Here is a 24,571-nt window from a genome sequence, read left to right on the forward strand (position 1 = left end):
TTTTAAATGCAACCGGAAGCCTAGGGTTTACTTTCACTTTGCCTGCACCGTGGCTCTGAATAAATAAAACCTTTAGCTATCGCCCTTCTCTGTTAACATGAACAGGAAGTTTAAAAAAATATAGCGAAGTCTAAACATTTCAAATAAGCACAGCAACAAGTACATTCGGTGATAAAGTTGCCGATATTTTTCACGCTTCAGAAGAAGGACAAGGCTGTGTGTGTGGCTACTCCTCTGTTTCCCTAATTACACTAAATACGGGAACATCATTAGCAAATGACAAAAATGGCCTCACCTCTGCATCAGAAACCTGCTTTACCGGAAAAGCCGGAAAAATGCAGGCAGCTGTACTCACAAACAGAATGAGGGGGAAAGATGCTTTCCAAAATGAAATTTCAGGGGATGATTCTTTTCAAAGTAAGAGAACTCAAGGGGCCAGGCAATCCGTGCACGGACTCGAACATCTGTTTTGAGTCATAAAGGCCATGAGATTTCGGGGGGTTGTGCCATCTGCTAATTCGGCCGACTTCCTACAAAAGCATGGTGCCCTGGCATCTTCGAGGAGCAAAGGCACACGACTGGGCCGGCTGAGGGATCAGCACAGGCCCGGGGAGGGGCTGCACAGCCCTCCAGAGTTGGGGCAGGCGTGACTGTGCAACCCTGAAACAAGGTCACGTCCACGGCGGGGCAGATCTCCAGCACCTGTGCCGTGTGCATTATCTGTAGGAAAGCACCGGCATTCGGTGAGGGCGGCAAGCAGGCGGTGGAAGCTACCAAGCCGAGGTGCTTTCGGCCAGTTCACCGGCCCCGTGCAGGCACGTCCACCAAAGGCGCCTCCAGAAGGAAAAATCGTATTTGGGCGCCTCCATTTGCTGGAGCGAAGATTATGAAGAAGCCGTATATACCGCCAAAATACTGCGGGCTCCAACGTGGAATAAATCCTCCGGCCCCTGGCTCGCGGCGGCCTCTTCAAGCAGGGTTTCAGTACTCCATTACCGCGAATGTTCTTTGGCCCCCAGCAAAAAATATTGACAAAATTCCGCTTTGAAGACAGTTATTGTCTCTGTGTACTTGATGGCAGCCTTCAGAACTCCACCTGCTGGCATTAAATTCTTGAGTTTGGAGGAAAGGAGAGAAAATCTGCCACATCTCAAGCTCTTCTGCTGGACCGGCAGCAGGCCAAATTATTCTTTCAATTAAACTAGTTTTGTGCCTAAAAGAAAAGAAGGCCACAGGTTTTCAATTCCCTCCCCTACCACACACACACACACACACACACAGACACAAAGAATCAAAGCCATCACCACGTCTAAATCCCATGACTCGGACATGATCTAAATGGCTTAACAGCATTGGATAATACAGCTCATAAAATTAAATCTAGTATCAGAGATTTCAGTAGTGCTAATTGTGGGATCTGAGCTCACAGGCAATCAAGTGATAGACAGCTGTACATTGGGGCACATGTCAATGGACCTGATGTAGGGCTCTACTCCTCCCTCCCTCTCTCTCTCTCTCTCTGTCTCTCACACACACACACACACACACACACACACACACACACACACGAACTAACCCATCCAGGTCTGTGTACCAACACCACCCCATCTGGGGTCGAGCAGAGATCTGGGACTCCCAGTGTCACCCCCACTTTCCTGAGGGACAGGAGGGACACCCCATGAAAGCCACAGCGCTTCCTCTTTCTCTGCCGCGCGACACGCGCACACGAGTCACATTGTCACAGGCAGCAAGACAGCCCCGCACGGTACGTGCATCTCGGTCGACTTCCTGACAGACAACCGGACCCAGTCTTTACAGGAAATACCCAACTAACAAATACTCTGTGTTGGGACTTTCTCTTCAAAACGCCTGGCCTGGTTCAAGGGAAGCAAAATTTGAAACACCCATCTCGGTCGGATACTCGTAAGGTAAGGATGCCTCACGAGCTGAGGGTGCGTGGAGAGGACGTGACCACACATTCACGGGGGCGGGGCGAGGGGGGGGTTCATGACACTGAATTTGTTTCACAGAACGGTCTCAATAGAAGTCAGAGACAAAGGCTGCCTGAGATTTAACACTCAGAATAATCGGGATACTTAGTATAAGGAAACAGAACTTGTTTCTGTCGTGGCACACATGATGGGTTGCGTCACAGGACTGGGTACCATTTGCTAACTGCCATGCGGATGAAGAATTTGTCACGAATGTGAATGACAGTCACTTTCCAATGAGGAGCCGTCCTCTGGTACATCCCCAGATGAGACAAGAATTTCCCATGCTTGAAACACAAATTCTGAAGTTTCAGTAAACAGACCGTATAGGGCCAAAGAGATAAAATACATCAGAATAAAATGAGAAACCGAAAAGCCAGCAGTTCTAAAAAGTCCGTGTGCTTATGGTGATGGTAAGGACACATCTCAGGTCTAGATCAGCAAGCCTGAAAAGTCTAATCTTTCCTTCTTTGCCCAGCTTCATATGTTTAAATACGGAAAACACGGTGCAGTATCATAAAGCTAAGAAGGTATTTTAAATATCAATATAACAGCTTAAAATTAGCACCGACATACCCCTAAAAATCCAGGGTTCCCGTTCATGCCTTAGCTTTACAAACAGAGGCACCCACAAAGCGTTTGACCGTTCCCTTCCGTAGCCCCGGGTAGCACTGGCTATCTTCCTGAATCCAACTTCTCAAAATACCAATGCAGAATTCACCTCCTCCCTGCTCTTCTCCGTTTTTACCTAAAGGCAAAAAGTAAATCTAGTTTCTCTTCACAGATTGTAGGCCTGGTTTTAATTTGTGCAATAGTCCTTTTGACAACAATGCCTAGTTAAAAACATCCATTAAAAGTCTGTAGCAGCCATTTAATGGAAGGAAAATCTAATAGGGTTCCACTGCAACTCCTTCATTAACTTTTAAAAGAATTCTCTCCTATGGTGTTAGCAGACGCGTGCACACACACACACACACACACACACACACACTTGGGACACAAAGACAGACAGACCGACAGAGACGGGGCGGAGACGGGGGAGACGGAGAAGGGCTTTCATATTCTCGGGGCTGGATTATTAACCTTTGCAAAGGATGAGGTCAAAGAATCTTGGCTTCTTCGGCTCCCTTTACCGGCTCTTCCTAAGCTAACACCTCCTCTTGTAAGTAGTACCTACGGTCTCCAAGTCGTAACAGTGAGATGCAGAGAACGCGGGACTCAAGCCAGCCCTGTACCAAGGCCATCGGAGCGTGGAACACCCAGCGCGCATCCTTCACCAGGAAAATGCAAGGGCCGCAACAGACTCAGGATGGGCCAAACCAAACAGCTGTGGCGTGACGCCCTGACCGACCCAGCTGTGCTGGAGGAAACCAGCCCCCGGCTCCTGTCCGTCGTCGGTCACCGGAGGAACCACATCAGGCTCACAAGGGCGCCTCGTGGCTCCCTCCGATTTCTCCAACCTGTGGGTGCTGCAACAGGGTGAGGGGCCTCCGCGGGGTGCGGGCCAGCTGGTCCCCTGCCCGCGGCCCCCCTCCTGCAACCTGACGCCCTTCCGACAAGCTTCGGTCACCCCTTGCCTAGTGTGCAGCCTCATGTGTACCACAGCGTTTCTTTCTTTATTAGCAACTTATCCCGGCTTTTTTTATTATGATTGTTTTATTCTGTACCCTGGTTACCAAGCTGCGTGGGTTTGGAATGGTCTGGCCCTAGCCCTATTTTTCCCATAAGCCTGCAACTTCCTGGACCATATGTTGTGTTACCCCTAAAGAGCCTGCCCTAAGGCCCTACTAATAATTTGAAGAAAAGGCAAAAACATTCAAATGAAACTCAGAGGAGAACTGCGCACATAGGAAATGCATTAAAAAAAAAAAAAAAAAAAAGCTTTTTGGACTCTTGAGCTAATTTAGGGCTGGTCACCGGTAATTAACGTAGCAGATGAAACTGCGCGGTGTTCGTCATTTTCCCAAATCTGAACACTCCTCAGCGATTCCTACTGAACACGCTAACCATGGCCACCGCGGCACATGTGGCCGCTACTCACGACACCAACACCACAGACGATCGCCTCACGCAGAGGTCCGGGAGGGATTAAAGCGGCAGGCTACAAGGCCCATGTCATCCCTGAGTGGCCCTTTGACCAACACCAACTTCAGAACCCGAAGGAAAGGGGCCCCCCAAAGGACCCCACCGTCCACGTGCAGTGGCTACTCGCCACTGAGTGTCCTCACCTTCACCACCAAATCTAACAACGCCCGGTCCGTTAGCACATGCCCCGTAGATCCCTCTGGGGGACAATTTCACAGCTGTAAGAAGCCTCCGGTGGGTACAGCACCTACCAGCCGCCCTTCTGATTGACGATGGTACACTGTAACTCATGTCAATCGGGAGGAGTGTTTTGCCCTTCAGTCATCCAGTGTCATGGAAACACACTCAACATGACTAATGCTACACTCATTTACTGACCTCAATTTGTTCCGAGATGTTTCAGTGAATCACAGTATTGCAACTTTCTTGAGGATGAGCTAGTGGGGGACCCTTCTTTTGTATCACCCCCCGCCCAGATGGTGAAGACGTAGGCTCCTCCCAGCTGACCAGTGAACACCTACCTGTCAGGACGAGTCCCATGAAGACGGGTCCATCCTTCCTGTCACTGTGGGACTAGCAATGGCCACAGTCCATATACCAAGTGGTCAAGATGGTACTGTTTGTTGCTCCTCGTCAATAACCAAGACATTGGTTGTCAATATCTAATATTTACAAAGCATCCTGAGCACATATAGGACTCACGGTAGCTTACACATCTACCTCCAATCTTTAATAAAAGCTGTTGCTGAAAAGATAAGGCATCATATTCTCCTACAGTAGGTTGACCAGGGTCCTCCAAAATTCATGTCCTTCTAGAACCTAACATTGCGACTTCACTCAGAAATAGGATCTTCGTGGATGCAATTTATTTAGTTTCAGTGACGTCATCAGATCAGGATGGGTCCTAAATCCAGTGATTGGTGGCTAATAATGAGAGAAGACACAGAGAAGGCGGCCATGGGGGCAGAGTACAGGGACACAGTCACAAGCCACGGTATACCGAGGACTGCCAGGAGACCCCAAAAGCTGGAAGAGGTGAGGAAGGATTCTCCCCACAGCCGTCAGAGGGAGCGTAGCCTTGCCGACCCCTTGACTTCTGACTTCCAACCAGCCTCCAGAACTGTGACAGAATGAACTTCCATTGTTTTAACAACTGGTTTGTTTCACTATTAAACCCCGTTCTTAATTTTCACTTATTTGTTAGGAGCTTCCCTGAACAAGGAAGAAATCAAATAAGTTAGGTAAGAGAAGAATAAGCAAAATGGAATATGTTAGTTCCCCAACTATATACATGAAACATGTCGTCCTTGACATCGAGAGTCACTGTCACACCTGCAAGCACAGACACACCTCCACGGTCCCTGACCTGGGGAGGAGCGGAGGGAAGAGAATCTTTCAAGGTAGACCTACTGCCCTGGTCTCCATTCAGTAAAGCAAGTTGCCACCCGAGGGGGCAGGAGAGCAGGGCCTGGGCCAACAAGTCCTGCACTGCAAGCTAGGTGGCTACCGCACGGGAAGGGGAGACGGGAACTGAGGACAGCTATTCGAATTCCCAGAAGTGTCACGGGACTGTAGGGGCAGGCCAGCCACCCCACCCCAGAATCTGGAACCCACACATCCAAATGCTGCGGAACACTCAAGATGTGTCCTGGTGAAGTGACCCATTTCCATGGGGAATGGGACGTGCTTGCTCCCATTCCTGGCAGCAAAGCCAATAGGCACCCAATAAATATCTGCTCATCCACGAGAGGGAAGAAGAGCCAACAAGAGAGGCCGCCCCAGCCAGGGCGCGTCGTGCCTAAGGTGCCCGTGGCAGACACCCCTCCTACATCAAAACATTCACTAAAAAGCGGAAGAAAACACTCCGTCAATGAGCCACTGTTCTGAATGTACTGATCTAAATAGCAGGTTTGACTGGCTATTAAAAACTACTGACTCTGAACAGCAAAACCGAGTAGGGTTCGTGTTTTTGACGGTTACAAAATCGTGGGATGTGATCCTCGTGCTGAAGTAACTTACAAGAGGGGAGAAGAGAAAGCACTGGGACACAGCGAGGGCCTGTGAGCAGCGGGAGACTGTATCTCCAAATAGGAGGCCGTGTGTCACCTCCTGCCACACATGTACCCAGGGACCGGCACCAAGTTCCCAGCAAAGGAGAGCTGGCACAGCACCAGGGCGGGTCATCGGGTCCAGGGTCCCACACACACGGCGGGGAGACGCTTTGGCGACTGAACCATCTGGACACTCGCAGGACCCGAGCTGTGCCTCATAAGCCACAAAGCTTCCCAGGAAAACTGTTCACACATTCTCTAAAGATTTGATACAAATTCCAAACTTGGCCCCAAAGAAAAGAAAAGAAAAGAAAAGAAAAGAAAAGAAAAGAAAAGAAAAGAGAAGAGAAGAGAAGAGAAGAGAAGAGAAGAGAAGAGAAAAGAAAAGAAAAGAAAAGAAAAGAAAAAGTAGCAATATCTTTCTCGCTTTAAAAGCCAAGTCACTGTCCTTGAAATTTGCAGAGTGATCACTTTCGGGGAGGAAGTGATGTGCATAAATCCATGAACAAGAGAAAAAAAGAGGGCAGCCTTTAAGAGAAACCTCCTATTTGAGACCACACTCCACAAATTTTTGCTTGATAAAACTACAATTTTCTTCTTTAGATGTTAAACCCTCCAAGGATATTTCTATTTCCTAAGGTCACAAGTGTATGCTTATCTTTAAAGGGTCAGCTCTCAGGGCGCCGGGGTGACTCAGTCGGTTAAGCATCTGACTCTTGATTTTGACTCAGGTCATGATCTCACATTTCTGGACTTCAAGCCCCACATCAGGCTCTGCACTGACCGTGCAGAGCCTGCTTGGGATTCTCCCTCCCTCCCTCCCCCTCTCTCTCTGCCCCTTCCCTGCTCATGCTTGCTCTCTCAAAATAAATAAAGGGTCCGTTCCACCAATGGGCTCAAGCAGGGGCTTCAAGTACTTTGACCCTCTGATGTCCACACTCGTTATACAGAGCCAAGCAAGGCAGGGGCCTGTGGTGACTCCCTGCCAAACGCACAGCGGTCCAGATACACTGCGTTTTCCCAAAACAGGGGAAACTGATGCCAGGCTTTCTCCCTGCTGTTCACAGAGCATTTCCCTCAGAGTTAATCCTTCTGAGCCTCTTCCTGCTGACTGAAGTGTGTCTATCCCAGGCAGGGAAGAAGACAGGTAGTATCTATTTTAAAAAAAAGAAAGGAACTGAGACTTTCTTCTCACTCAAAAACGGGTATGTTCAAAAGAGAGAATTTTCTTCTAGCCAACAGTTTAAAATGACAACTTAATAAATCCGAACTTGTATAAAAAGTTCTTGTTACAGTTTTAGTTTTTATAATTATTCTATAATTTCCTAACGATTAACTTGCATAATATTCTGCATGACAATTTGTGCTTCTTTACATAACAAGCTCATGGTCAAGGTGTCCATATTCTTCCATAATGAAATCATTACATGGCCACGCTTCTGGAGAAATGCCAAAAAAAAAAAAAAAAAAAAAAGTTTCTTTCAAGAGTTCAAAAGGAGCTGAGCTTTGAGGCTCCCATGAAATTTTAATCAAAATAATAAATAAATAAATAAATAAATAAATACTGCTGAAATATCAACTATTCATTTAATTCAGACCATTAATTATCTCGTTAGACAAGGCTCTAAACAAGGGGGTTTGCTGTGATGTCCCTGACGCCTTAGGCCCCTGGCTTGAGCTGGCCCTTTCTTCGGTCCTAGGAAGCCCTGGGTCCATGTGGCCTCCGAACCTGTGCAAAAGTAGGACACCCCCACCGGGGCCAGGGAACCCACCGGGGCTCCCCTTCTCCCGCCACGCCTCCCATTGAACAGGGAGCAGAGGGGGCCCGCGGCCTGCTCTAGATTTGATAAGAGGAAGAGGCCACGTTGGCAGACAGTTCCCTGTTTCATGGACCCCACCCATCAGAAATGAAAGACCCCCTCCCATCACCCATCCCGGAGGAACGAGCGAATTATCTTTCTGTGCAGAACACGAAGGAAAACAGCTGGGTCGGGCAACTAATTAACAAAGGTATGCTATTTTTCTGGATTTTGTCATGTTTCAGGTTTTTAGGGCTTGCTGCTTGCTGGGATTGTCTTTCTTGTACCAGCCGCCCTTGTACTTTTATTAAGAGGCCTCCTGGCAAAACACCTGGCTTCCTCCCCCCCTCGCCCCCTGCCCCCCGCCCCCCGCACTCAGGGCACTGGGCTCAGACCACCTCGTCTTCCTCACAGACGGGTAAGTGGCGTCACTCACTCAGCCTCTAGGGAGGCTCCTGGAGACTCAGCCAGGTCCCTGCCTTCGAGAAGTACCTTTCCCTCGGGCTCACCCAAGAACACGCTACCCTGCACAGAAAATAACCCAAAGAGTCTCTGGGCAGACTTTTTTCCTAGAACACTGTGATTTACTGTTCCAGTTTGCCAGTTCTTAGAAATCTTAGAGTTTCCAATGTTCCCCACGCGAGCAGCTGTGGGAGCTACCCATCCGGCATCGGTGTGGCCAGCGGGACTTTGATCGTGTGCAGTGGTCGTCTTCAGCAGCCGCGTGGCGCCCAGGAGAACCCGTCACAGGCACTATGGTGCCACGAACCACTTCTGCGCATGCCACGTCCCGATGGCAAAGATGTGCTTCCATCTCGCACACACACGAGGCTGCAAAGTGCAAGCCAACCAGCAGGGAGCTCAGCAGAGTAAACAGCAAAGTGAAACTTCAAGAAGGGCTTCGGATAAATTAATAAGTGAGACACGGGATGAGTCATCTGGAAGTGATGAACATTTCTAAAAACATCCCTCACCTTTTGAGCTTGACGCAATGGACATTGCCCAGTCTCGCCTACAAGATAACGTTGCAGCCATTGGAAAAACAAACACAAAAAAGCGTGCACATACATACACACATGTACACGTTATGTGCATCCGTGTCAGAGGTAGGATTTTTGTCCTTGTTCCGTACATGGAGCATGATACCAACAGGAAAATTCACCATGACTCGTGGCTTTCCACGGAGAACGCGTCTCAGGGAGACTTTGGTCCCCCTCCCTTGGTTTACACAGGAGGAAACCACAGCGCCCCCTGCAGCTGGTTGGCGGAAGGACCAGGGACGGCCGGGGGAACCAAGACTTCCGTGCCCTGTACCCCAACCATCAGAAACAGACTCTGCAAGATGTATGACAAACACACACACACAACACGTAGCTGGCTTCGGAGGTCAAGGAACCAGACCCACCCGGCTTAGCTTGTATGACCTCATGACAATCTATGTGACCTACCTGTAGGACTTCAAATTCAGTAAGCTTCGTTCCATGTAACAGACATAAGAGTAAGAACAACTCAGGGGCGCTCGGGGGGCTCAGTCGGTTGAGCGTCCAACTCTTGGTTTCAGCTGGGGTCATGATCTCGCGGTTTGTGGGATTGAGCCCCGTGTCAGGATCTACGCTGACAGTGTGGGGCCTGCTTGGGATTCTCTCTCCGTCTCTGTCTCTCCCCCACATGTGTGTGCACGTGCTCTCTCTCTCTCTCTCTAAAGTAAATATTTTTTAAAAGTCTTAAAGAATGAGAGCACTACAAAAATGAAAGTAGATAATACAAGTGTGCAGAAATATACTAAATCCACTCCTTCTCCAAGCATTTTTTTGAGCACCTACGATTTCCTAGACACTGTCCCAGGTACTGTGTGCACAGCATGAACAAAAACCTCCGTCCCCATAAAGCTTAAATGGTAGAGGTACTTTTATTATCATTAGGGCTTGCCCTTTGCAAAGGCACCCTGAGAAGCATACCACACTTACTGTTTTGTAAGCACGTCAGTAAATCTGCCCGTTTCCAGGCTCAAAGGCGACTTTGGGGGACTGTTACAGAAGACGTGCAACCCGAGGGCACACTTTCCACCTGCCCGGCAGTATTCCCTTCCCCGGCAAGAAGCACGAGGAAGGCACAGCTATGAAGCAGCATGTCTTAGACAGGGGAGAATTTGCTAGAATTGGGTCTGCCCAAAGTACCCAGACTACCTACCTTAGTGACTCCAGGGAAGGTCGCGGGGACAAACGTGTGAGTGCCACACACCTGTCAGATGGGCAAGGACTGCAACGCGGCAACACGCCCGGAACCCCAGCAGGGCCCTGGGTGGCGACCGGTGCGGGCACGCCACGTAGTACACAGAATGCCTACGTAACGTTGTAGACGCGAGGGTCAAGGAGCGGCATCGGGAGAGAATGTGAGCGGTGTCCACACCGCAGCAGGGAGCGTGGTCTTCCCGCCTAGAAAGGGACTCGGGACTCGCCGATGTGAAGAAGCCCAGCCACGAGAGCAGACCCTGAGGAAGCAGACAGGTTGCTCTAGTGCCCGTGGCAAAGGCAAGCAGCAGATTATGGTTGAATTATGCAGACGAAGAGAAGAAAAGACAGCTGAGATAAATCGGAACGTGGATTTTTTTGTTTCCCATGTTCAACCCTGATAACATTTATTTCGTTACTCAACGAAATTTTTACATGCACGGGGTAAGTAAAATATCTCATGTAAAGTTAATATTGATAACCACTTTAGTTTTCCAAATTCTCGCACTATACCATGAGATCCTGGAGGACCTTCTTAGTTGTTTTTCTTTCTCCTAGAACTGTCTGGAAACAAGCAGGTACTCAAAATAAGCATTTATTGGCTAAATCAACCAACGAATGAACAGCGGTTGCAGAAATGAGCAAATGAACTCTGTGAGGTAGGAATCTGTGCCAGTTATCATCACCCTGACTCACAGCTGAGAAATCCAACATTTAATGAACGTGTGTGGCGTCTCTGAAGGTACAGAGCCAGTTGGTTTGGGTAAGTTGACATTAAAGCCACTCCGGTGTTCCTCACCCAACAGCATCGATGCACAACCAGGGTCCCCCCAGAAAGCTCCAGAAAGGTAATAATGAGAGCCAGTGACCCACGTCTACAACGTCAAGAAGCCAAAAGAATTGTATGTTTAACGTCAATATCTCTTATTTAGTCCCCCACCTTACTCCAAGAAGGATCTGAGGCAGTTTGACTGATGCTCGGGAAGGCCACACTGACGGACGCTCACTTTCCCTCACATGAGCGTGTGTCCAACACGTCTGCACACAGGTGTGGCGCACCAGCTACCCCCAAGGGCCGAGCGCTGGCCGTGGCATACACCTTTATTCCAACAAAGTGGAAGAAACTCATAATTATCACTCGCTCCAAGCAATTTTTCAACAGACCAAATCTTCCGATGTGCTGGGCCGACCGAGAAAATAAAAGGTACCACAGGCACCACAGGATCTAAAATTTACTTTTAAAACCACCCAAAATATCACGGCAACAATTTGTCCCTCGAGTGGTTTGTGAGCAGCAAATATGAGGAGAAAAAAATATTTTCACCGATACCCTCGAACTAAGTTTATAGAAATGTGTATAAATATGTCCTACTTAACAGAAAAGTTAACGGAAATATTGAGAACCCACCAGCATTTTCGTAATTTGAGTTGGTAACCAACCAACTCGCATAAAAGCGCAATAATGAAGGCCATCTCATATGCAAAAAATACAGAATCTAATGGGGGAAAAAAAAAAAACCTTTCAAATAACTGCGCAGAAGCCTTGGCAAAACAGCTACTATATTCCCAGCGCATCGCCTCTACTCCATCGTCCGGAACTGTATTTATTACGAATTACTAGATTTTGGAGCAATTGTCCTCTGAAGAGCTCAAGATACTGCAAAATAACTTCTGAAGCCATGCACAAACTTCATGAGGGACAGCCCGAGTGTCCCTGAAAATTGGTGGAGGAGGTGGATAGAGAGACATAAACGGACGGAGAGGGTCAAGGATAAGAAAAAGCAGCTGGTGAGAGGAGGAGGTGGGGCAGCCAGACGGAAGAAGGTACGCAGGGAACCGGCAACCAGAGTTGCAAACACCCACCAAAGGCTCCGTGGGGCCACCTCTCTTCTCTCCAGGCACCAACCCCCCCGCCCGGTCCAGCTCTGGCTGTCCTCAGCCAGCCCTGTGGCCGGTCACCACGGACTCACGGGCAGTGCGGCTGCTGGCATACAAAAGAGCCCCCAAACCTACAGAAGATATTTCAGCTTCTGTCTGTGTAGATAGGGGCCCAGCTAAAATTAACAACTTCTCAAGGATAGTAAGTGGAAATAGAAAGGAGAACAAAGCCCCGGGTGCAGCCTTGTATTTCAAGAGCTCCGAAAACAACAACAAAATGGATATATCCTTCTGTGTACAGATAACCCTACGCTCCATGTTCCCCAAAAGGGGGTTTTCTAAAGTTTTTTAAAAATCAATTAATCGATCCTCCCAAACGACTGCATAAAGGAAGTCTTACCAGGCAGTGAACTGCATCCCACATGGTGAGCAGGGCAGGGATACAGGTGTTTGGTAGAACAGCATCACAATGCAGGCTGTCCAACAATTCAAAGTACAAAACGGGCTTTCCAAGTGAAAAATGTAGTGGGTCTAGAGCGATCCCTCAAAAAGGAAGTTTGTTTACAGGGTTCTTCTTTTAATTTATTTATAAACTTATGAACTTACTTATTTTGAGTGAGAGAGAGAGAGAGAGCAGGGGAGGGACAGAGAGAGAAGGAGAGAGAGAGAGAATCCCAAGCAAGCTCCGCAAGTTCAGCACAGAGCCTGAAGTGGGGCTCAAACTCACAAACCCTGAGATCATGACCTGAGCCAAAATCAAGAGTCAGACGTTTAACTGACCGAGCCACCTAGGCGCCCCCGTTTACGGGGTTCTTGAAGCTCCAAAACTGTGTGTTACTGCAGTCTCTAGTACGAATCCACCAGGCTGACTCAGTCTGCCCCCGACCCCCCGCAACCCTGAAAACACAAGGAATGATCCCAGCACATCTGTGATTCTCACATGCTAGCACTGGTTATCCAGAACCAACAGACCTAACGCGACGTGCGTTTTGGTGTCTTTCTTACAGAGTGGGGATGATTGGCAAAGTACTCTTTCTAGCATTGCCACTGTATTGATACATGCACCATGAAAATCGACGTTAACACTGGAGCATGGTTTTAAGGGAAGTTTTCCACTTTTATTCTTCCTAAGCAAACTGTGCTATAATAGCAATTCCAGATTCTCCACAAAGTGAGAAAAGAATGTACTTTACAAGATACACGAGAACATATTGGGAGTAAAATATGTTTCTATAGTTCAAAGTTTTAAATAGATAAGCGGGTAGGGTTGGGGAGGCTGCAGGTGGAATGAATATCGCTTTTCCGCGTGGGTGTGGGCGGAAAAACTCCAAAGAAAACTCCTACAACACAGTAAGATATGAGACCAACCCAGAATTCCCCAGCTGCCGAGGCTCATCACCTGCCCCCAAGCCCCAGGCCAAGTGCACGAGAAGCCTAGGTTGTGATACTCCTGCTCAATGTGCAGAACTATCTATTAGAAGGAATGTTCTGGACCCTCAGAAATACCTGCCGAATGAATCGATGAAAACAAAATAATACCGATGACACACTGAGTAAGGCAAACCTAATTCTCAAATTAAACTTCTTTTAGACTTTGCAAAATACGTGCTAACCATCTTACAGCCACAGAGTCTCAATATCCTCCAGCAAGGTCGAGTAGATAGAAAATATCCGGGTAAATCTGAATTAAAGAAGCCAGTATTCTGTGACACACAGGTCCCCCAAATCTGGCTTTTATTGGTAAAAGTTACCTGTGTGGTTACGTTATAAACCCAACTGAGAAACAAAGGAAAAATTCCTACTTGGAAGGTCCACAGCTAATGGGAATCTAGCTTAAATTACTAAAAATGGGTCTCACCGTGCATTTATTTCCCTTACTAGGGCGAAGTTTTACAGTCTTGTGAGTATCTAAAATTACAGGGTACAGGCAGGGAGCCCTGTCCACACGGGGGCTAGCAAGTTGTTGATGTCGAGGAATACCCTCTCCGTATCAGCCACACGCTCTAGGGTGACCCACAGAAAAGCAAGGATCACGGGAGAAGTCCCATGTTGGAGAAGCACCGGGAACACGCACAGGCCAGGCAGGAGAAGAAGACACTTCGGTGACGCGCAAAGGCGCCCAGTGATGGGCAAGGGCTTGGCATCCACTCCAGGCTGGGCAGCCTGAGGGCACCGTGGAGGGAGCCCGTGCGCAAAGCGGAAGGGCGCTCACGGGCACCCCATCCCCCAGAGCCCGCCAAGGCCCCACCAATAGGACACAAACTCATCTCGCCTCATGCACCCAGGCCAACCCAAAACCGCCATCGTAAGTAAGTGTTGCACAAATGTGGAAGGGGAGAAACACAGTAAGAAAGTGTTACACAAACGTGGAAGGGGAGAAACACAGTGTTTAAGGGGTATTTTCGAGTTTCCAGTCAAGGAATTTTCCATCCACTCCTTTGTTCTTTTTTTTTCTTCTTCTTTTTCTTTTTTTTTCTTGTAGGAGCCAGGAAGGGCTCACGCTACACCAACAAATGACAGAGCAGTCAGGGGAATCCGGGAAGAAAGACGGCTTCTCTTTAATTTTGCACACATGATGTTTTCAACCACTAAGGTCATACCTGCGTGTGGTGACTGACAACTTTTCAGCTTGATTCAAAGCAAACAGCTGCTGGTTTGATTGCCTAGCAACTAAAAAATGACGGATGACCCTTAAGATGGATAACTACCATAAATCACCTCATTCAAACGCTGCAAGAAAAAAATTAAAAAACAATGGTTTTCATGACATTTGCTGCACTCCATAATGTGCCGTGATAAATTTGGGCTCCTTACGGATGCACAGTGGTGACTGCACAAGTTCCGTCACTTCTGCCGCTGTCGCTGGCCTCCTGGGCGCTGGGGCCCCGGGGCAAGGCGGGCCGTGGGGACGCGCCGCACCGGCGGCCCCGGGCTCCTGAGTTGTGCCGGCCACTCGCCAGGAACCAGCTCCGGCATCACGAAGATGGCAGGGACCGCGTGCGCTAATAATGGTTACAATGTATTTAGTGTAATGATTTGACCTCAGCCAACATTACCGACGCCGTGATTCATAGGAATTTGACGGACTGCCTCCTGTTTGCAGATGTCTCCTGTGTTCCCGGAAGGCCAAGTGTGTGCTTTTAACTTGCAAATCAGCAGGGGGCCGTCCACCATGATCAGACGGACGGGAGGTCCCGGCACAGGGTCCTTTGGAACATCCGACGTCGGCACAGTCCTGCGTGAGTCTGCCAGGCGATGTGCAGCGAGGACAGGGACCCCCGATTTTTCCGGGTGTCACGGCACACCCCTTCCCTAAGGCTCACCGCAGGGACCAGCATCCTCTATACTCCTTCTTTGTCCCTTGCTTTCTGTTACATTGGACTTGGATTTTCTCCTTCTCAGGTTGTGTCCATGTTATCAGAAGGCTGCCTCAAAGAGAACCGTTCCATGACCAGACTTGGGTTAGCGGTTTGAGAGAGAAAAGGACCCTTGTTCTCTTTCCGACACCCCCCTCACCCATCCTAGCGGGAGCCAGCTTTCTTGCTGGACACGCTCGGCCGCTGGACAAGCACGATCAGAGGCGCCGTGCTGGGCTATGAGCACAGCGGAAGCCACTCAGTCCTGCCCTCACGGAGCTTAGTGTCCTCTGGGACGCAGACGTGGCAGTGAGTGCCTTTACGAACACAGGCACGTGGTGTCACAGACCCAGTCACAGGGCCCGCGTAGTGTCTGCCTTTACAGTCACCCCAGTAGACCGCGCCGCCTCCGAAAGCGGAGAAGCTTCCAGTGCTAGAAGGAAAGAATTACTTTTTGCTCAGTAGGCTGCACTACCCCAAGCAACTGTCTATATTTAAAAACCCAAAGGGGGCCGGGGTGTTGGCGGGGAGGGGCACACATTCCAAGTCGCAAGAAACATCGCAGCTGGGGTGGCGCATGGCGCTCTCGGGCCAGCGGTGGCAGCCCTGTGCGGTCGGCGCGACCTGGCCTCGCTACGGATGCCTGGTGTCGGGGCCATGGTCAGGCACCTGCCCGGCCCAGCTCTGACCGCAGCCAGCCCTCCACTCATGGTTAGGAGCGCATCTATCCAAAACCCTGAAACAGAAGGATGACATAAAGCAACGAGACAACGAACAAAACGAGTTAAGGGCAAAAGAGCCAGGCCCCAGGTAGCCGGTACCGTGGAGCCAGGATCATCAGCACAGGGAACAACTCAGAATCCACCAGAGAGGAAGGAGGTCGCCCCAGGCTCCCGGGCGTCTGCAATTATGCGTGAACTTCTGGGATCCGCACCCTGAGAAGGAAGAACAAATTTGCTCCCAAGTCCAGCTCTACGGTTTTCTAAGAACTGAGATAGGGGAACCAATCTTTGGAGGGTTCGACGTCTCGTGCACTTTTCCTGTGCGGGAAGCTCCCATATTGAAGCAGAACGAGAACCAGTGGTATTAATTAGGTCGACTGGGCCACTTGTATTGCACACGCGACTACCTTTCGGCATTTGGAGATAACCACGCATTCTCCCCCAAGCTTTGGCTCCCGACACGGCCAAGTCCTGCTTCGTTCCGTCTTCCATATCCATGGGCCGCTCTGTGTAACGCTTAGGAGAGGGGATCCCGCTTCAAAGAAGTAGTCTTGACTGTTTCCCTGGTAATGGTGAGCTCTGGAGTGCATCTCAATTTCTAATATTATCACAGTCCTAACGGATAAGGAAGATCTAGAAAGTGGTCTTTAATGTACATTCGCATGGTCCCAGGCTATGCCACCAAGCTCTCTCAGCAATTCTGCCTGTACGCTGACTGTCCCCAGGGTGGGGGCCGGAGGTGGGGGGGCACTGAACAGGACAATCGGGTATGCTGTCCCTTTAAAACCAGAATGCTTGTTTCCTTTCTGTAAGAAAAGTAAATCACACTATAGTGAGTTGAGCTTTGAAAAAAGCATCCATCCATTAAAGTTCATGGATTCGCGTTTCCAGATTGTCCCTCCCCTGGCTGGGTCTCAAGTTACAGCCTTGTACAACCCAAGTCTAAATAATATTCACCATGATAAATGGCACCATAACTCCGATATCCACAATCAATCTTTGCTTTAAAGATACATCCATCTTCAATAATGTTGATGGGGATTCTGTAAAATGGGAAACGTGACTGCTTTCCCGACCTCGTGACGGTGGGGGACGGAAGCTCTGAGTGATGGCTGTCAGCTCACATCTGGCTGCAAAAATAAATTAGCCTTATGTAGACAAATGAAAGGGCCAGTTCTGCCTAGAAAACAGCCACTCCTGAGCAATGGCTAATTTATAGGACTTCTTTCTGGAAAGTTCCTGGCTGAGGCAACAGTCTGCTTAGCTATCTCTTTAAATGATATCTGCAGCTGTAAATAACTTCAGTACTAGGGACCATACAAAGTACAAAGGGGTAGGGATGGGAGAGAAACAATAACTTTTCTCACGTTCTCACACATGATTAAAATGCAAAACTCTTCCCTTCAAGGTGGGGGGGGGGACACTTTAACCAAATGATTTTATATTTTAACACTGTACTGTACTGTGCTCTTTTCTGTTGGTTTGGGGACTCATCTAAAAAGTATACAATCGGGGGGGGGGCGGTAAGGGAGGGTAAGGCTAGCCTTTCCCTTTCTTCCTGGAAAAAAACATCCGTTTAAGCAAGTATGAGACCCGAGCCCCATCACTGTCTTTCTGAGGGCAGGAAGGGGGGTTACGGATTCTAAGTAACAGAGAAAGAGAAGAAACACCTATTGGGTTTTAGTAGGTGGTTTCAAAAATAGCGTAGAGTAAAAAACACTTCTTAGGCAGGCCCTAAAATAAATACGAGACCAAACTTTTGCCGGGGAGGACAGAAAGGAAACTCTATCCTTGTTCTTTATGTCTCTGACCTTGTCTCACTGAGGGAAACTTGGAGCTTGGATCCTTCGAGGCTGCTGTAGGAAGTGGGGAGAGCAAGGCGGACAGAGCTCTGTGGGGTGCAGGCGACTGGGGGTGGGGGGGTCCCGGGCGGGAACATAGCCCCTCTGGCAGTGGCTGCCTGCCGAGGTGGGGAGGGTTAACTCTGTGAAGGTTGAGGGCTTACAGTAATGCTGTGAAGACAGAAACATCACAGGCTTTCCTGGCAAGGGGCTTACAGAGGGTAGGAGGGACTGCGAAATGAACTCTCTCAGGCTTTGTCGGCAGGCTTTCCCAAGGCCCAGCCTGGCCCCTTTGATAAATGACACATGTCATTCTGTCACAGCCTGACAGTGCAGCTGGGAGGGCTGCTGATGTATGGCTCCAGTGAAAAGGAAATCAACTTTTTGGCACTGAGTGAGCCTGTGCCCTGTATAAGGATTTTGTTTCTCAAAAAGTGAAAGATAGACTTAGGATTAAAAAGAAAAAAAAAAAAAGTTGAAAAACAGATTGAACGACAGCTTACACTTAACATAAATTAACTCAGTAATGGCGAAATGTGCTAGCCTGTGATAAATAAAAGCTACATTAGTCAATTATTAATCACACTCTAACTTGTAGCCAGAACCCATGACTTAAATCTGGGGCCTGAGCTGCCTTACAAACAGATAAGACAGTGTCTGATAGATGTCTTCCAGAGGGCAATCAGGAAGGAATCAAAGACTCAGTGGGCTCACCAATGGGAAGGGGTGGAAGGTTCTAGAAAACAGGGGAGTCAGTAGGAAAGAAGGAAAGACCCATTCCTTGGAGACAGAATATCTACTGACTACACAAGGAAAATTAAATGTAACAGCTACATCCAAATACTTTTCTCTTATCAGGACTTAACTTGGTCTGAATATTCAAGGCGTTTAGACACTGCAAACAAATGTTTACACTTGTATATATGACTTTGCCTTGAAAATATGTTGCTAGTTTTGAGCCTTCCCTCTTTCCCCCTTACAACTGAGTTAGATCTTTTAAATCTAACCCCTGGGGATTTTCCTAGCCCTAGCATTTATTCCCAAACTAATTGTTTACCGCAGATTATCACTTAAGCCTCACATTTTACCAAACGATCTCGACATTTGACATTCATGCCGAGCAAACCCTCCCCTCGACCAAGTGGCTCTGGTTTGGCAGAGTTCTAAACATTCATGCAAAAAAAAAAAAAAAAAAATCAACCTCTTAGAGCTTTGAGGTCTCCTTACTCATAATAAACAACACGAAGTGAAACCCACCACCAGGATGCAGTCTTCAGTTGACTGCTCTGTGCTGTGCACCCCAGGGCACGCCTGCCCCTCAAGGCATCCCCCTCCTCCCGGAAAACCTTTCCCTCTGGGGCACGATTTGCAAGATGGTCAGCTGTTCAAGAGCGGCACTGCATTTCCATGACCCTGGGATCCTAATTCCTCCTGCCCAGCAGACCTGTTGAGATTGAGGCCACTTCTGACGTTCCCAAGGGCACACTGAGGTCGTGGGCACGTGTGCAGAGAACAGGCCCACTCAGTCAGGAAAGTCGCAGGGAGACACTGACAAGTAAGTCAGGGTGCGTCTCCAGCACCCTTGGGAGCGCCACACCTAGAGCCTAGCCTTGCTTGCAGGTGTAGATATTCAAGAAATGTTTGCTGCATCCAATTCAAAATACCCCCTATTTCCATAACAAAGGCAAGTAAGCCATTTCTCTTTAAAAAGCTACAATCAGGTGGCCAGGCTACTCTTCCCTGATTTAGCAGGAAGTGAACCCAGGAAGCATTGGCTAAGCCCAACGCCCGCCATCATACACATCTGCACCCGATTCCCCCACCTGGTGCCATTTCTGGGTCTTCTGTGCACTGACATCTTTCCATATGTCTTGACATGGAAATGGCAGAAGGGCCCAGAAGTTGTTGATTTCAGCTTCCTCCCAATTTCACATGTAAAAATACACTCAAAATTTACCCAACTAAAATCCTCTGAGCACAACCAGCCTTTTTCTTTCTCTTTCTTTCTTTCTTTCTTTCTTTCTTTCTTTCTTTCTTTCTTTCTTTCTTTCTTTTCTCTCTTTTTTTTTTTTTTAATAAAAGAAGATAGTTGTGGCTTCCTCCCACTCGGGGGTCCACAAGATGGGTTCAAGGGATCACAGGGTAGTTGTGGAGTAATGCTTGCGGGATCCTCCAATAATCTGAACCCTTCCTTCACAGATAAGGAAACTGAGGTTTGAGGCAGGAAGGAAAAGATCAGTGGAAGGACAAAAAGGCAGGCCTCTGTGCTGCGCCCAGGGTTTCCCCCATATAGGACACTGAAATGACACAAAGTCAACCTTCTGAATTTTAATATGTACAACTAACAAGCAGGTTCCAAATGGAGTCAAATGTTGAAAATAGCCCCTAAAGCCAATGGTTTCTTCCAAGGCTATAAATGGGGGGGGGGTGGATCATACATTAAAACACAGGCTGATGTTTAAACTTCTCCCTTCCTCCAGCTGAAATATAATTTTTCTTTAGTCCATAAAAAATTCAGATAGTGTGCAGAATGTTTATATATTACCAAGGTCCCTCTTTAAAAGGTTTATACTTTTACTTTATGACCTGTCCTTGATTCGACACTTCCGCTCATCAGAAAGGGATTTATAAAATAATCCTGAAGGTGAGGAACACACATGTGTCAGGGACTCGCTGGGTTTCACGACACGAAATTTAAGAAGAGAAAGAAATCCTGTTAAGCTCTCTTTAGTCACCAATAGACATCAAAGGTAATAATTAAAGAAGACAGACGTCATAAAACATAAATTTATGTCTCTTTTAATAATGCACAGGCACTGTAGTGTGTAAAACATCTATTAGGTTGGAAGAACATGAAAACGTTCCAATAAGAAAAATCTATGTTTTGTTTTGGGGTATTTTCCCTTCCTTTAAAAAAAAAAAAGTGAGGATCTTTTTTTTTTTTTTTTTAACAAGTTTAAACCGAAGTCTTTCAAAACCTTTGCCATCTGTGGGTACATGAACTATGAATGACCCCGAATGATTTGCACTCTGCTCAGAATCCCTTAGAAAGCACGGGAAAAAGTATCATTAAGAATGACTGATGACTGTCAGTCAGGGTTGACCTCATCCAAGCTTTGGTCTCTGCCTCCGTAATAAGCTGTCCTTTATTAGTGGTAACACTCCATAAAAGGGGTGTGTTTAGTCACAGGATAGCGGCCTCCGCATGCCCATTGCTTCTCTCTGAAAGATTGATTACTGCTCATTTTTACTGCCTTCCCAGCACATCCAGGGCAGTGCTGCAGAATCAGGCCTGCAAGCCCCAGACCAGAGTCAGGGGCTGGGAGCACGGTGTCTGCAAACAGGGCTGGCTGGGCGGTGGGGGGTCAGTGGTGTGGGTTGGTTGTATTTTTTTTTTTTTTTTTTTTGAGGAATCCGCCTTTCAAAAAAAAAAAAAAAAAAAAAACCAACCCAACCACAAACCCAGCTGTGTGTTCGATTCCAGGGCCTGCACAAGAAACGCCGGGACCAGCAGCAATGTCTGCAGACACGGAACTGAGGACCCACTTAAGTGTTAACTCGTCTTGGAAACAGAAGGGTTCCGGGCCTGCAACCCTCCCTCTCTGAGATCTGCAGTTCCGAGCAAATCAACGAGGAGACTGCCTGCAGAATTAGGCCTCATAACCAGCCTGACATCAAAACACAAAGATGTAATTATTACCCATTAAAACTGAACATGTGTGAAACTGAAAAAAAAAAAAAAAATCTTCCCTATACGAGCACATAAAACCCATCCACTGCTTTTGTATTAAACTACTAAATTATTTTTAAGAAGCAATTGCTATAGAAACAGACAAATGAATTGATATATATAAAATCCCCACGTCTCCCTAAGTCCCTCGCTCCAAGTCAGCTCTGGTGGAAGCAGCTAGGTTGCCCCGAGTTCCCAGGAGGCAAAACGGAGGGATCAATGTACTATTATCTCCGTCATCACCCTTGCAACCATCACGAGGTATCAGGTCCTGCATCACTCGGAGGAGACGGGGGAGCCGTGCTGGGTGATACCTCGAGCAGGTGCTCCGCAGAACACAGGATGCATCCCATGCGAGCTCCTCCATTCCAAATTCGTCCATAAACAAATTTAGCTCACGGGGTGATTAATTTGCAGAAACCCCTTGGGAAGGAACCAGACTCTCAGCAGCCTAATGCCTTCAGCCAGCTACCCAGAAATTTAGCCAAACACCACAACAAGCTCCCACTTTCAGAAAAGCTCCCTGAGAACCCTGGGGTCCGGTTACCATGTGCGCAGCACCTGCTGGATTTGGATTTGTTGTCACAAAAATTAGGGGGTAGGTGGGGAGTCTGAGCACTCCGTTAAAGGGAGCCTACCTAAAGCAAACACTCAGCATCTCACGTTAAGTAACTCAGAATAAGCCTGCGGGGAGAAGGGAGCACGGGCGGGCCCCCTGCCTCCCCACAGGGCTGGCACCATCATGCCCTTGAACTGCTAGAGGGTCTGGGCCATCCCTCCGCCCCAGCCCCACACACCAGCTTCCCTGGACTCAGCACGCAGGGAAAGGGGTGGGGTCGGAAGGAGACAAGGCTCTTTTGTGATCAAGGCAGTTCCAAGTTGGTCTTTCCCCCAGAGCTTTGGAGACGCTCATTTTCCCAGTTCAAAAAAAAAAGGGGGGTAAACACATGCTTTAAAAACCACCTCTGTGCGTCTTCCAGGTCGCCAGGGGACGACACTGATCTGCTCCCTTTTTCTAAAATAAATGCTTACAACCGATTCGAAATTGACAAGCAATCCAAGTTCAACACCTGCTGAAGGAAGTGAGGAAAACTTTTCTCCTGCAGGAAATGACACGCTGCAAGGTAGCTCCACCTTCCCCAGCACCCGTCACACAAACCCAGGCCTTTGTGCGCTTCTCCCTTTGAAAACCCCCAGTGCACTCTGCTCCTTAATATTATTAGTGTTTCATACACGATTCACGGCGTTGCCAACAATTTGAATTACTTCCGGGCCAACTTGGAATATTTCTCCGAGTGTTTACTTCCAATTACTTTCTGGAGTTAGAGCAGTTCCCTTCCATTTTAAAATTTTATAAAACTAAAAAATATATATGTATACATAGTCAAAAATACATAAGTATATATAATTTATATATATAAATATATATAAATATTTTTATATATGTATAAATATATATATATTTATATATATATATAGTCAAAGTGGAGGTGGTTTGGAGAGATTCCTGCCCAGCGTAGTAACGGTAAGGTATTGTTTATGGTCACATTATTTGTCTGTATTTGGCCCTTCTCGATGCCAGCACCTTCCCAGGTAACAATAAAGCTTAGCAGGAAAAAACAGACATGGTTTACTGTTATTTTCATGTAGCTACGAACTGAAGCAGGGCAGGCTCTTATAGAGTATTACACAGTTTACTGCATTAATAATAGGATGCCCCACTGCTGTGACACATTCTGTACTTGAAATAAATATTAGTCACGATACTTGCGTTTTAAATCCATATATTTTAAAGCCGTGCTGAAGCACCGGCATGAGCAGCAGCGATGTCTTGCCAATAAGGCGTATTAACCATTTTGAAAAGAGCCTTCACTTCGGTTCAGTGTTCATTGGTATGTAGTACCATTTCTTGCTATGAATCTTGCAGCTGGCTTTTAAAAATAGTAAAATGTAATAAATACAGGTTTCTGAAAAGTTCACATTCCCAAGTCAGAATGTATACTGACCTTCACTGCTGATTTAATTTATTTCATCATATGATCTTGCTGAAGATGCACTTTACTTTTTGACTAAAAACTGGGGGTATTTTTTACAACCAAATTTTCTAAAGCTCCATTCAGTCCAGGCTCCTCACTCCCCCCTGTATATCCACGCGTCCAAGCAAGCTTTAAAGTGGAATTTATAAGCATGTACGTACTTGACCTATATTTACCATATGCTAATTTTCTCCAGAAAGGAGCTCACGGAACACACCTTCAAAAACTGCAGCTGGCACGTTGAGGCAGAAATGCCAGTATTTCAAAATCTGGAAACGCGCACAGGGTTCGATACGTGGATGGCTAACGGTGGCTTTGCTGGACACAGAGATGGAAGCACATGGGAAGCGGCCCTGTGACTGGTGGCTTGGAGGGATTCTACTTGGCTATTTTCCTGCAGAATGCGCCGCAATCACAGAAAAATCAGGAAATCCTGTATTGCATTTTGCCGAGAAAATAGAAATGGTAAAACCTAAAATAACGTAATTGGTTCTTGACTTCTCCCCCCCCCCTTTAAAAACAAGAGACAGATCCTTGCTCGTGTTGGCGCAGAATTTCAGAAAGACACAATGGACATAGGAAGGGAAAAAAATGTCTATCATCTAAAAAAACTGCTTACTGCTGCAGCAGTGTGGTGGATGAACAACAAAAGCAAATCCAGAAACGAGAGACTGCAAAACATGAAAAGGTTAAGCAAGCAGTTTAGCTAATAGGCCTTCCTACGAAATATGAAGTGAAAAGAACATCAAAGTTGTGATTCGACCTTAATGTTTTGGTTTGATTTTACTGTGAAACAATGGAATCTATAAACAACTTAACGCTAATTAAAATAGAAATCCAATCTAGATATT

The 24,571-nt window shown here is 47.5% G+C and overlaps 1 protein-coding gene and 1 long non-coding RNA gene across 3 annotated transcripts in view; one reads left to right on the top strand and one right to left on the bottom strand.

The window, feature by feature from the left end:
• Positions 1–24,571, bottom strand: part of TSHZ1 (teashirt zinc finger homeobox 1) — a 74,073-nt gene that overhangs the window by 40,532 nt on the left and 8,970 nt on the right.
• The window catches only part of LOC124517004 (uncharacterized), a 24,162-nt gene continuing 1,237 nt past the window's right edge, over positions 1,647–24,571 (top strand). The window contains exons 1-5 of one of the 2 annotated variants that reach the window (XR_006963270.1): positions 1,647–1,928; positions 14,518–16,685; positions 21,439–21,643; positions 22,665–22,808; positions 23,917–24,571. The exon at positions 23,917–24,571 is cut by the window's right edge and continues 1,237 nt beyond it. This is a non-coding gene — a long non-coding RNA (uncharacterized LOC124517004). Of the gene's footprint in view, positions 1,929–14,517; positions 16,686–21,438; positions 22,244–22,664; positions 22,809–23,916 lie in introns of those variants that run through there. The other variant, XR_006963269.1, reaches the window with a different exon arrangement.

The sequence above is a fragment of the Lynx rufus genome, unplaced genomic scaffold (genome assembly GCF_022079265.1).
Source record: "Lynx rufus isolate CCGP_SWC_20201006 ecotype Redwood Valley unplaced genomic scaffold, mLynRuf1.p SCAF_20, whole genome shotgun sequence".
Taxonomy (NCBI): Eukaryota; Metazoa; Chordata; class Mammalia; order Carnivora; family Felidae; genus Lynx; species Lynx rufus.